Source organism: Macaca nemestrina, chromosome X (genome assembly GCF_043159975.1).
Source record: "Macaca nemestrina isolate mMacNem1 chromosome X, mMacNem.hap1, whole genome shotgun sequence".
Taxonomy (NCBI): domain Eukaryota; kingdom Metazoa; phylum Chordata; class Mammalia; order Primates; family Cercopithecidae; genus Macaca; species Macaca nemestrina.
In genome coordinates this window covers 66,278,578-66,292,475 of record NC_092145.1, presented here as the reverse complement: position 1 = coordinate 66,292,475, position 13,898 = coordinate 66,278,578, and the positions used below count along the sequence as shown (strand labels likewise).

Genomic DNA, 13,898 nt, shown 5'->3' with positions numbered 1-13,898 from the left:
GCGCCACTGCACTCCAGCCTGGGCGAAAGAGTGAGACTCTGTTTCAAAAAAAAAAAAAAAAAGGAAAAAGGCAGGAATGTTCTTAACTATGGATATTCTTAACTATAATGATCCACAGGATCATTATACTCGAAGCATTCAGTAGATCAATAAGGCAAGAAAAATAATGAAAAATACATATTAGGAAGAAATGCAGCTATCTATGTTCACTGAAAACAATATTATAGCCATCCTGAAAGAATATACAAAACTAATTAGCTCTTGGAACAAATTAGTGAATTTAGCAAAGTGAAAGGGCACAAGGTCTACATACAAAAATATTGTCACTTTTTTTTAACTATACTTTTGTTTCTGTTGACCATCTCCCTCCTTCACTTATCCATTTGTGAAAAATGTTATGTGGATTTATTACTTGAAGACAAGAAAACAATGTGACTACAAATGTGATTGTCTATACAATAAATAACAGACAAGCAATGACCAATCACCCCCAAACTCTGAAGAAAATTGTATGATTGGCTACTGATGATGATGCATGTGGTAGGTAGAAATTGGCCAAGATATCTATATCCTAATCATTGAAACTATGAATATATTATCTTATATGGCAAAAGGAACTTGGCAAATATGACTAAGATTAAAATCCTTGGAATGAAGAGATAATCCTGGATTATTCCAATGGACTCAATCTAGTCACATAGACCCTGAAACCAAAAATAGGCAAAACAAACAAACAAACAAACAAACAAAAAATCAAGAAACAAAAAAATCTCATGACTGAAAGCAGAAGAGGAATGTGATAGAATGAGAGGTTAGAAGAGAAAAATCAAAGCATGAGAAGGACTCCACCAATTATTGATGACTTTGGAGACAGAGGCAAAGGATCACAAACCAGAGACTTTGTGAGTCCTTTGGAAGTTGAGACTGACTTTCAGCCAATAGCCAACAAGGAAATCATAGTCCTACAACAGCATGGAGCTTTGCAATAATCTAAATAACTTCGGAAGGAGATTCTTCCCCATGATTTCCAGAAAGGGGCTGTGTTCCCAGTCTGTGGTATTTTGTATGATAGCCCTAGCAGACTAATACACATGGTATCTAAAACTCATGTATATAAAAACAATACAAAAGAGGGCTGCTTATAGTTGAAGTTTTGGTACTGTAGGTTTTTTTTGTTTCCTTCAAATGGAGACAATACGTGTATTTACATTTAAGCCTCTTAGAGGAGCTCTGGATATAAAATAAGCACCAGATAAGCATTATTTACTACTGTTGCTGTTGGGTACAGTGATCACTAACACTAAGACTCCTCATCCTACCTCTTTTTTCCTACTATTTTAACTTGGATGCAATTTACTTCATTTTCTTGATTAACTGTTCTGACTAAAAATGCCAATACTATGTTGGATACATGTGGTAAAAGCAGATAACCTTATATTTTCCTTGATCTTAGAGGAAAACCATTTGGTCTTTTATCATTGAATAAAACGTTGGTTGTAGGTTTTTCGTAAGTGGACTTCATTATATTGAGGTAGCTGCCTTCTGTTCCTAGTTTAAGTGCTTTTTAAATTATAAAGCATTGTTGATTTTTTCAAATTATTTTTCTGCATAATTTGACAAAATTTAACCTTCTTTCGTGATAATAACTCTAACCAACTTAAGAATAGAAGGAATGTACATCAACACAACAATGGCTATATATGAGAATCTCATAGCTAATATTATATTCAGTGGTGAAAAATTGAAAACTCTTTCTCTAAGATCTGGGAAAAAATACAAGGATGCCCACTCTCAGCATTTTTATTCAACATTTTATTGGAAGTCCTTGCCAGAGAAATTTAGGTAAGAGAAATAAATAAAAGGCATCCAAATAGGAAAGAGACAAGAGAAATTGTCCTGTTTTATGAAAACATGATCTTATATACAGAAAACCCTACAGATTCCATAAAAAACAATTAGAACTCACAAATAAATACAGTATATTTGCAAGAAAAAATCAACATACAGAAATTAGTAGTATTTCTATGCACTAACAATGAAGTATTCAAAAAAATCAAGAACAATTTCATTTACAATAGCTACAAAAATAAATAAAATATGTAGAAATAAATTTAACCAAGGAGGTAAAAGACTTGTGTGATGAAAACTACAGAATGTTCATGGAAGATATTGAAGAAGATGCAAATAACTGGAAAGATATTAGAATTTCATGGATTGAAAGAATTAGCATTGTTACAACGCCCCTACTATGCAAAGCAATCTACAAATTCAATGCAATCTCTATTAAAATTCCAGTGTCAAATTTCAGAGAGATAGAAAACATTTTTAAAATTTATAAGGAACCACAAAAATCCTGAATAACCAAGGCAATATGGATCAAAAAGTACAAAACTGGAGACAACAATCTACCTGATTTTAAACTGTACTACAAAGCTATAGTAATTAAAAGAGCATGGTACTGGAGAAAACTAGACACATCAACCAACCAATGGACTAGAATAGAGAGTTAAGAAATGAACCTGTGCATATATATCCAGTTGGTTTTCCACAAAGGGACTGAGAATACACAATGGGAAAAGGATAGTCCCTTTAATATATGATGTTGAGGAAACTGGCTATCTACATTCAGAATAATAAAAGTGGACCCTTTTCTCACATCGCATGCAAGAACTCAACGCAAAATAGATTAAAGACTTAAACGTAAAATCAGAAACTATAAAACCACTAGAGGAAAACAGGGGAAAAACTACACAACATTGGTTTGTGTAATGATTTTTTGGATTTTACCTCAAATGTTCAGGTAACAAAAGCAAGAATATATACATGTGATTACAACAAACTAAAAGTCTTCTTTACTGCAAAGAAAACAATTAGCAGTGTAAATATATTGGCAGAAAACCTTCCCTTCCTGGCCTCTGGTAATCATGAATCTACTCTCTATCTTCATGAGATTCACATTTTTAGCTCACATATATGGATGAGGACATAAAATGTTTGCTTTTTTGTGCTTGGCTTATTTCACTTAACATAATGACCTCCAGTTCCATCCACATTGCTGCAAATGACAGAAATTTTTATATGGCCAATAGGTATGTAAGAATGTTTAACATTGCTAATAGTGTGAGAATGTAAATTAAAACCACATTGAGGTATCATCTCACCTCTGTCCAAACTGCTATGATCAAAACAATGAAAGATAAGAGTTGGCAAGTATGTGGAGAAAAGGAAATCCTTGCACACTGTTGGTATGAATGTGTCATAGTCCATTTTGTGTTGCTATAAAGAAATACCTGAGACCGCAAAATACATTAAAAAATGTTTATTTGGCTTGTGATTCTGATGATTGGAAAAGATCAAGATTGGGCATCTGTATCTGGTAAGAACCTCATGCTTCTTCCACCTATGGCAAAAAAGTGAAGGGGATTTGGCTTGTACAGAGATGACACGATGAGAGGAAACAAGAGAGAAAGTAAGGAAGTGTCATGCTCTTCTTAACAGACAGTTCTGGTAGGAATTAACTGAACGAGGACTCAATTAACCCCAAGGGAGGCCGTTAATCTATTCATAAGGAATCCATCTCCATGAGTCAAACACAGGCTACCTCCAATATTGGAGATTAAATTTCAACATAAGCTTTTGAGGGAACAAACATCTAAACCATAGCAGAATGTAAACAAATACAGCCAGTATGGAAAAATGAAGGTTCCTCACAAAACAAAAATTAGAATTATCATATGATACAGTAATCCTACTTCTGAGTCTTTAACCAAAAGATTTGAAATCAGTTTATCAAAAAGATGCATGCAGTTCTATATTCATTGAGGCACTAGTCACAGTAGGCAAGTTATAGATTAAGAACTAAGCAACCATCAACAGATGAATGAATATAGAATATATGATACACATACACAATGAAACACTATTCTATACGCTGTGCACATGTGCCCTAGAACTTAAAGTATAATAAAAAAATAAAAATAAGAAAAGGAAATTCTGATATTTGTGACAACATGGATAGGATTAAAAAACCACTATATAAATGAGGCACAGAAAGAAAATCACTACATATTCTTATTTATATGTAGATTGTGAAAGGAAAATATCTTTGGCCCCTTCAAGCCGGGAACTGCTCAGGGCAAATCTGCTTCCCATTCTATTGAAAGTCATCCCTCTGCTCACAGAGATAGATGCATATGCTGATTGCCTCCTTTGCAAAGTCTCATCAGGAACTCAAAAGAATGCATCCATCTGTCTCTTATCTACCAGTGACCCGGAAGCCCCCAGAGGGGAGGACTTGCTTTGAGTTGTTACAGCCTTTCAGGATGAAACTAATGTACTTCTTACATATATTTATTGATGTCTCATGCCTCCTTAAAATGTCTAAAGCCAAGCTGTGCCTCCACCACTTTGGGCACCAAGCTGTGCCTCTGAAAGGAGCTGGGCACATTCCTCAGCCCCGGGCTCAAAACTCCCTGAGCCTAGCACAAACACATCCCATCCTCCCATCCCACCACCATATATCTCTCAAACTCCCTGAGCCCAGTACAAACACCACCTGGAAAGTCTCCGATAAGGAGACAGCCGTTCAAGGTTACTGAAAGCGCAGGAGCCAAAAGAATTTCTTTGTTCCCCTGCAACTTTCGGGCTATAAAAAGCAAACGCTCGCATTGTTCGGGGCCCTCTTGTATACTGTGTAAAGGAGGGACCAGGTTCGAACTTGTAGTAAAGATCCTTGCCGCTTGGCTTTGACTCTGGACTCTGGTGGTCTTCTTTGGGGAACAAACAGTCTGGTAATAACACCTCCACCACTTTGGGCACATGCCATCAGGACTTCCTGAGGCCGTGTCGCAAATGTGTCCTCAACCTTGGCAAAATAAACTTTGTGAATTAACTGAGACTTGCCTCAAATTTTTGGGGTTCATATTTTCATAACCATTGGGAGATTCTGAGTGGAAATGTCTCTGACCTTTGACAAATCTATCAGTGCTTCGTACCAGCATGAGCTAACTTTATGGCTCAAACCAATAGGACAATTCGCTGAAATCTGAGAGCAACCCTTCCAGAGAATCCCTGATCTCCCAACATTTGGTTGAGATCAAAAGTTTCTTTTGCCGTAAAACTCTTTTTTTCTTTCTTTCTTTCTTTCTTCTTCTTCTTTTTTTTTTTTTTTTTTTTTTTTTTTTTGCAGTTTTACTTGCTTCCAACACAAGGAAGGCAAGTTTTTTTCCTGCTTCCAAGGCGACGGAAGTCAGGTTGGAGTTCATGGAATTTGAGCTCGCTTCCAACAGGGGAGATTTTGTTTTTGTTTTTCCTGCTTCTAGGATGGTAAAGAACAGTCTAAAGCCTGAGACCCATCACCAGGTAAGAAACTGGTTTGGCATTCTGTCTTGCAAATTCTTTTCAAGCAATTAGAGTTAGCATTAACAACCAGCTGATGTTAACTTCTGTTTACACTTAGGGCGCTCAGAAGTTGTATGATTTGTGTGATCATTGTTAAGTTTAGCAGCATGGAATATCGTAATGAAATTTAAAAAGATTTTGTTGTTGTTGTTGATAAAGGAGCTCAATGGTTAAAAGCCAGCTTCATTGAAAGGCTAACATCCAAGATATGTGCATGTATGTATGCATGTGTGCATGTTTTTGTATTTAAAAGGCTTTCATGTTTTGTTTTTTGTTTGATTTTTTTTTGTCTCCCAAGACCTTGTCTTTTTTTTTTGAGCAAAAGTTTTTTTTTTTTTTCCCTCAGTTGACTGAATTCTGTTTTCACCTCATTTTTTGACCTAAATAGTTATTGCAACAGAGGCTACTCTTGGGTTTTTAAGGAAGAATGTAGTTTAGACACTCAGAAATGTCTTTGCTTTTTTTTAAAAAAAATAAGTGCAGTGTAAAAGCATCTCTCTAGCACCATCAGGCTTTTTCTCTCTGTACTTTGATGTAAATTTCGCTATTTGATTTTCACCTGAGTGGTTTCTTTTAATTTGCAAATTAAGGTTATTTAGCTGACCACTGCCGAGGTTATCAAGAATCTGAAAATGTCAGATAGTAAAAAAATGGGGGGGGTTAGAGAGGGGTCTTTATAAATCTATACAATGTACTTCCTTCGGCGTGCCTAATACATCTATGTATTTGCGTTGTGTACACAATGTTTCACTACTAAAAATATATAAAAGAGCTCTAATTAATTGGCTTAAAGAAAAATAAAAGTGCTTAAATCAAATAATAAGAAAGAAAAGACTAGTCAAATCCTTTTTCAAGTTTATGTAACTTAAGAAATATTTAATAAATAAGCTAGCTTTAAAATTATTGCTGGGCACAGTGGCTCAAGCCTGTAATCCCAGCACTTTGGGAGGCCGAGGTGGGTGAGTCACCTAAGGTCAGGAGTTCAAGACCAGCCTAACCAAGATGGTGAAACCACGTCTGTACTAAAAATAAAAAAATTAGCCTGGCACAGTGGTAGGTGCCAGTAATCCCAGCTACTCAGGAGGCTGAGGCAAGAGAATCGCTTGAACCAGGGAGGCGGAGGTTGGAGTGAGCTGAGATTGTGCCACTGCATTCCAACCTGGATGACAGAGTGAGACTCTGTCTCAAAAATAATAAATAAATAAATAAATAAATAAATAAATAAATAAATAAATAAAATAATTGGTAAAGTAGGCCAGGCACAGTGGCTCATGCCTGTAATCCCAGCACTTCGGGTAGCCAAAGCAGGAAGATCACCTGGGGTCAGGAGTTGGAGACCATCCTGGCCAACATGGTGAAACCCTGCCACTACTAAGAATACAATAATTAGCCAGGCATGATGGTGAGTGCCTGTAATCAAAGTACTCAGGAGACTGAGGCAGGAGAATCGCTTGAACCCGGGAGACGGAGGTTGCAGTTTTCAGGTCTCTGAGCCCAAGCTAAGCCATCATATCCCCTGTGACTTGCACGTACACATCCAGATGGCCAGATGGCCAGATGGCCGGTTCCTGCCTTAACTGATGACATTCCACCACAAAAGAAGTGAAAATGTCCTGTTCCTGCCTTAACTGATGACACTATCTTGTGAAATTCCTTCTCCTGGCTCATCCTGGCTCAAAAGCTCCCCCACTGAGCACCTTGTGACCCCCCACCCCTGCATGCCAGAGAACAACCCCCTTTGACTAATTTTCCTTTACCTACTCAAATCCTATAAAACAGCTCCACCCCTATCTCCCTTCCTGATTCTCTTTTTGGACTCAGCCCTCCTGCACCCAGGTGAAATAAACAGGCTTGTTGCTCACACAAAGCCAGTATGGTGGTCTCTTCACATGGACGCAAGTTAAAGTAGTGAGCCGAGATCACATCATTGCACTCCAGCCTGGGTGACAGAGTGAGACTCCATCTCAATAAATAAATAAATAAATACAAATAAAATTATTGGTAAAGTAATATTCAAAGTGTCTTAAGAATTGCCAGCATTCATTTTTGTTTGCATTTATTAATGAAGCAATTTCATACTTATCCCTGCCAAATACTTTAAGGTGTCAACATTTGACACAAGGGTTACAAAACTATAAACCCAGTCCAAAACAGAATGATCTTTGCTTGTGTAATTTTTAATAAAACAGACATTGATACGGGTTTAATGAAAATAGCTGCATCTTGGATTTATCAAGAATACCTAGCTTCTAATCCTGTGGTTTTAGGCAGTCTAGTCCACAGAGAGGTTTGTTTTGGGAAAGGACTGTAATTGTCTTTGTTTCAAAACTGAAGTATAAACTTAGTTCCTTCCAAAGTTAGCTCCGCCTATGCCCAGGAATGAACAAGGACGGCTTGACGGTTAAGAGCAAGAAGGAATCAATTAGGTCAAATTTTTCTCTCACTGGCTCAGTTATTATTTTGCAATGGCAGTTTCATAACTTAAATTCATGACTATCACAGTTTTCATAAATAATCTAGGTAAACAATTAAAATAAAATAATTAGGTAAATGTAGTGTTATAAATACTTGTGTACTAACTGATTATAATTTAGAATCTAAAGTTATATTAAATTAAGTAAAAAATATTTCATTATTTGGATATTTTCCAATAAATTTATATTGTAGGAAGATATTCTTGCTAAAAATAAAAAAAGAGAAGTGTGTCCTTTTAAAAGAAAAGTAAAAAACTTTTGTCTAAGTCAAAGCTTAAAGACTATGTATAAAACAAGGTAAAAGGGACTGGGAAATTTTTTAAAAATGTAAATAATGTTATAGAAATAAAGAGTATTTTTTTGAGATAAAAAAGCTTAAGGAGAAATAATTTTATATAGGAAAAATTTTTGTATGGTAAATTCAGTCCTAAAATAATATAACTGGTTGTATTTTTAAGTTTTGGGTTGCTTAGGAAAAAAAAAATGAGATTTTTTTTTTTTTTTTTTTTTTTTTTTTTTTTTTTTTTTTTTTTTTTGAGACTGAGTCTCGTTCTATTGCCGAGGCTAGAGTGCAGTGCAGTTCCACTGCAACCTCTGCCTCCCGGGTTCAAGTGATTGTCGTGCTTCAGCCTCCTGAGTAGCTGGGATTATAGGTGAATGCCACCAGGCCCGGCTAAGTTTTGTATTTTTAGTAGAGATGGGGTTTTACCATGTTGGCCAGGCTGGTCTTGAACTCCTGACCTCAAGTGATCCACCCACCTTGGCCTGCCAAAGTGCTGGGATTACAGGTGTGAGCCACTAGGCCTGGCCCAATAATTTTCTTTTTAAATTAAATTTATTACATCCATGTATCTTCCTGTATGTGCCTTTAAAATCCTCCTAACATTGAGTTACAGGGCTTTAACTCCTGGGTCTAAAAAGAACACCAAGTCCTGCTAAATCTTAAACACTGACAACAATTAAAGCCTCTTCCTTAGGCCCCATAGAAGATGCCAATCAAAATAAATTGCATTCCTGAGACACAGGGCAAGAAATTAAAGCTATTCCATTCTTCAAGGCCCAGGGACTATCGCGCAAGAGGTGGTTGTGTAAGATTGTAAGGGCCCATTTTGAAAGATAAAATAAATTCAGTTTCTCTATAAGTTAATTATTAGGGTCAAAGGCATATTGATGCAAAACCAATATATGTCCCTCTGTGTCAGATTAACAAAGTTTTCTTGAAGCATTAACCAACTTCTTTATAAAGGTTATAAAGGTTATAAAAGGCTTATGGAAGTTATATTTTATAATGAAGATTAAATTTTATAGATTGTTTACAAAATTTAAAAAAACAAATGTAATTGACTTCATGGTGTTTCTATTAGGGTTTCTTAACCCTAATAGAATGAAAGCTTTTGCTTTTCTTTGAAATCCTTGAATTATCACTTTGGTTAAATAAATAACTTTGCAATGACTGTAATCCTATTTTGTAATATCAAGTGTTTTAAAGCTTTTGTATCTGACAAACTTTCCAAAATCAAATAATAAATTATGTATTTTTCTAACCTAATTAATCTTTTAAGACATTAGGTTTCCTAAAGTCCAAAAAATGACACAATTTGGCTTATCAGGTATAAAAATTATACAGAAGGCATCGTCAGATATGAAATGGTGTTTGATCTTCCTTGGCCTGTATTTGTATAAATATGTTATTGGCATGTTTTCCACAATTATGGGAAACTCCTGTAATTCTGATATAACTTAGTGTATATTATCAGGAACAATCATAATTGTTATGTTAAAATTATTGTGTGTCACAGAGGTAAAAAATTTCCTTGTCAATTGGGTCTTTTGACTATGGCTGCCTTAAAACATTTTTTCATCCATAGACAATTATTGTCGTGTTTTGGTCCTCTTTAGAAGATGGCTTTATAATTAGCTATAAAACTCCAACAGGTGCTCTTAAATGCAGGTTTCTGATAACTTCGGAAATTATGCATCAGAATAGAGAAAAATCTTGCAGGATTCATAGAGAGGTAATATGTTCATGAGTATCAGGCAGAACAGGAATTAACTGACTGCATGAACTGAACCAACTGTTTTGACTTTTTCTTAAAATGCTTGCTGATTGTTTGTTTTCTTTTTCAGAGTCTTAAAACTTTTTTTTTAAAGCTATTGACAGCTTTTAATAATTTAGTATAATCCTATCAACAAAACTTGGAGCATACTTGTTTTTCTCTACCTGCTTTTCCAGAATTTGGAAACTATCTGTGAGTATTCTTAACTTATGGCAATACAGTTATTTGCATGAGTGCAATAGGAATTTGTTTTCATTTGTAACAGGACACAATTGGAGAAACTGGTTATTTGACCAAGGCTTTGGAACGGTGTACTTTCCTTTAAGGAATCAAACTTGACTTATGGAGCCAGTAAAGCCCTTGGAAAACTGGCCTCACATTTTGTGTACACAGTCCTGGTACAGGGTTTCTGACCTGTGGTAAGTAAGGAATGTCACTTTCTGACAGGCACAGAAGCCTCAGATTATTCCTGGAACCTCAAGAGGAGAGGAAATTCACCCAACTCATAGTATTTGATACCACAAATCCATGACTGGGCTCAGCTTTTAAAAAGTATTATCTGTGCCAGGCGCAGTGGCTCACGTCTACAATCCCAGCACTTTGGGAGGCAGAGGCAGATGGATCACAAGGTGAGGAGATCGAGACCATCCTGGCTAAGATGGTAAAACTCTGACTCTACTGAAAATACAAAAAATTAGCTGGGCATGGTGTCGGGTGCCTATAGTCCCAGCTACTTGGGAGGCTGAGGCAAGATAATCTCTCAGATCCAGGAGGCAGAGGTTACAGTGATCCAAGATGACACCACTTCACTTCAGCCTGGGCAACAAGCAAGACTCCGTCTCAAAATAGAAAAAAAAAAAAAAAAAAAAAAAAAAAAAAAAAAAAAAAAAGGATTATCTGAGATTCCTCCTATGGAACAAAGTTCCAGCAAAGCCAATTTTACAGCCTATGTAAAAAATAATTATTCTTGCTGCACTATATACAAATAATTAGGCCATAATAAGCAAACCAGTTTTACCATGATTTGTTTTTAGTAAAATGGGAAACTAGAGAGAGAATGAAATTATGTTTCAAATCGATTGTACACCTGTTGTTAGATTCTAGTCTTGTCTAATGGGGTTTTTCCCCCCATTTTTATTATTTTCTATAGTTTGGTCTCAATTCTAATTTTTCTTGGTTACACGTCTTCAAAATAATGTTTTCCATTTTTTCCTTTTTTTTTTTTTTTCCCATTTATCCTAATTTGGAGTCAGTGAAAACTAAGCTGTGTTTTCTTAAAACCCTGCGAACTGAAGGAAGACAACCTTCAGAAGAAAATAACATTAACCTATTTATGTACATAAGCCACTTTCATATCTGCCGACTAATGTATGGACTACAGAGCAATGTGGCTTATATTGATTTTTTCCAGGATTGTTCTTTTGTTTGTTGTTATTTATCCTTTCCGCACCGCTGTTTTCTCTTCACAGGACATGAGACTTCACAACCTGCTAAAAATGAGCTTTCGGGACCTACCCATCAAGGAATAAATCATCCTAGCCATGAGAGACAGATGAAACCTGAGACCAGAGTCTCATTTTCTTGCAAAATGCTTCCTCCAAAAGAGTTTGAAAAACTAAAGGGAGGAAATGTGAAAGGAAATTATCTTGGACCTCTTCAAGCTGAGAACCTCTCAGGCCAAATCTGCCTCACTTTCTATTCAAAGTCATTTCTCTGCCCACAGAGAAAAATTCATATTTTGATTGGCTCCTTGAGAAAGACTTACAGAAATTCAAAAGAATGCAGCACTTTGGGAGGCCGAGACGGGCGGATTACGAGGTCAGGAGATCGAGACCATCCTGGCTAACACGGTGAAACCCCGTCTCTACTAAAAAACACAAAAAACTAGCCGGGCGAGGTGGCGGGCGCCTATAGTCCCAGCTACTCGGGAGGCTGAGGCAGGAGAATGGCATGAACCCGGGAGGCGGAGCTTGCCGTGAGCTAAGATCCGGCCACTGCACTCCAGCCTGGGCGACAGAGCAAGACTCCGTCTCAAAAAAAAAAAAAAAAAAAAAAAAAAATTGCAACCATCTGTCTCTCACCTACCTGTGACCTGGAAGCCCCCAGTGGTGGGGCTTGCTTTGAGTTGAGGCAGCCTATCCGGACAGAACTGATGTACTTCTTACATGTATTGATTGATGTCTTATGCCTCCCCAAAATGTCTAAAACAAAACTGTACCCCAGCCACCTTGGGCATATGTCACCAGTACTTCCTGAGGCTGTGTCACAGGCGGATTCTCAACTTTGGCAAAATAAACTTTCTAAATTAACTAATAGCTGTCTCAAATTTTCAGAGTTCATAAGATTATAAAACAATTGAACTCATAGAAATAGAGAGTAGGATGGTAATTATAGAGGCTGGAGGGTGGGGGAAATGCTGAGATAATAATCAAAAGGTACAAAATCTGTTAGGATACATTTTTTGAGTTATATTGCACAGTATGGTGAATATAGTTAATAATAGAATATTTTACACTTCAAATTTTTTTTATTTTTTTAAGAGTACATTTCAAAGGTTCTCACCAAAAAAAAAAAAAAGCGAAGTATTTGAGGTAATGAACATCTAAACTAGTTTGACTTAATTATTTCATTTATTCATAAATCATCACATCACTTTATACTCCATAAATTTATACAGATATAAATTGCCAATTTATAAGTAATAATGCTATAAATTTGTACCACTTCAAATGTGGCTTTTTTCTTGATTTGGCTTTTGCTTGATTGCAGGAGTCATTTCATCATTTTTCCAGAGCTACACTGAAGTTATTTTATTCAGGATCTAATTATATTTTTAATGATTCCATTGGGGTATGAGGGCCTGGAACTTCCTAGTGCACATCTTGCTGAAATCCTTCTGGGTAATTTTTAGATTGACTTTTAGCCGTTATAAAGAGCTCATATTTAAAGTAAAACATACCTGAAAAATAATAGTAATATCTATCTCAAAAGATGATAGCAAAAATTAAATGAGAAACATATGAAGAGATTCTAAACCACTGCTTGTGAGATACAGGTTTGCTTTAACTATTGATAAAACAAAAACTTCAGCTGAATTAAATGTAAAGGAGTTTGATTTACTTTCAGGAATTGGGCAGGCCCCATAATCACAGTAGATTCACAGAGACTACAGGGAAGCCTCGTGGTCAGAACAAATTTATAGAGGAAAAAAGGTCAAGTGATGTACAGGAATTGGAAGTGAGGTACAGAAATAGTGAGATTGGTTACAGCTTAGTGTTTCCCTTATTAGAACACAGTTTGAACACTCAGCAGTCTATGAGTGGTTGAAGTATGGCTGCTGCGATTTGCCAGCACTCAGCAATTGTTACAGCTGCATATACTACTAAGTTAGGTTTTCAACTTTGTCTGACTCTTAAGCTAGGTTACAGTTCATCCACGAGGACACAAATATAGAAGTAGGGAGTCCTTCTCAGGACATATTTAGTTTGCTTTAACAATTCTCCCTTTTTGGTCATTTTCTCAATTTTGAGAGATTGATCAAAACCTTAGTCATTAATATTACTATTACTATTGTAAATGTACTTATATGGTTTTGAAACCCATAGTAGAACAATGGGTTTTACAAGGAGGGAAAAAGGACTGAGTAGAGGGTACCTCCTTATGCTGGAACCTCCTGTTTACAAGAGAAGAACAAAACCTGGTCTGTTCTATGATCTATGTGTTTTCTTAGAGCCTTAGCTTGATTATGTCACATTTAGCACGAGTGACTCCGTTTTAGTTTGGTTTGGTCTGTTGGGGCCTAGTACACGGGCTCAGTCCAAAAGAATGACCTCCCATAATTTTGTTCAAAAAAAAAAAAAAATTTCCCTTTTGGGGCCAGATTCTCACTTAGGTGAGAGTGTGATCAAAACTTAGGGCCTTAGCGTCACTCTCAGTTACCATCATTTTAAGTTTCCAGTCTCAACAT

The 13,898-nt window shown here is 36.3% G+C and overlaps 1 long non-coding RNA gene across 1 annotated transcript; it reads left to right on the top strand.

Annotated features, from left to right (window-relative positions):
• Window positions 1-5,160: 5,160 nt before the first annotated feature.
• On the top strand, window positions 5,161-12,354 carry LOC139360759 (uncharacterized). The gene is made up of 3 exons (XR_011618222.1): window positions 5,161-5,361; window positions 10,002-10,123; window positions 11,401-12,354. It is a non-coding gene; the product is annotated as an uncharacterized lncRNA (long non-coding RNA).
• The last annotated feature ends 1,544 nt before the right edge of the window (window positions 12,355-13,898 follow it).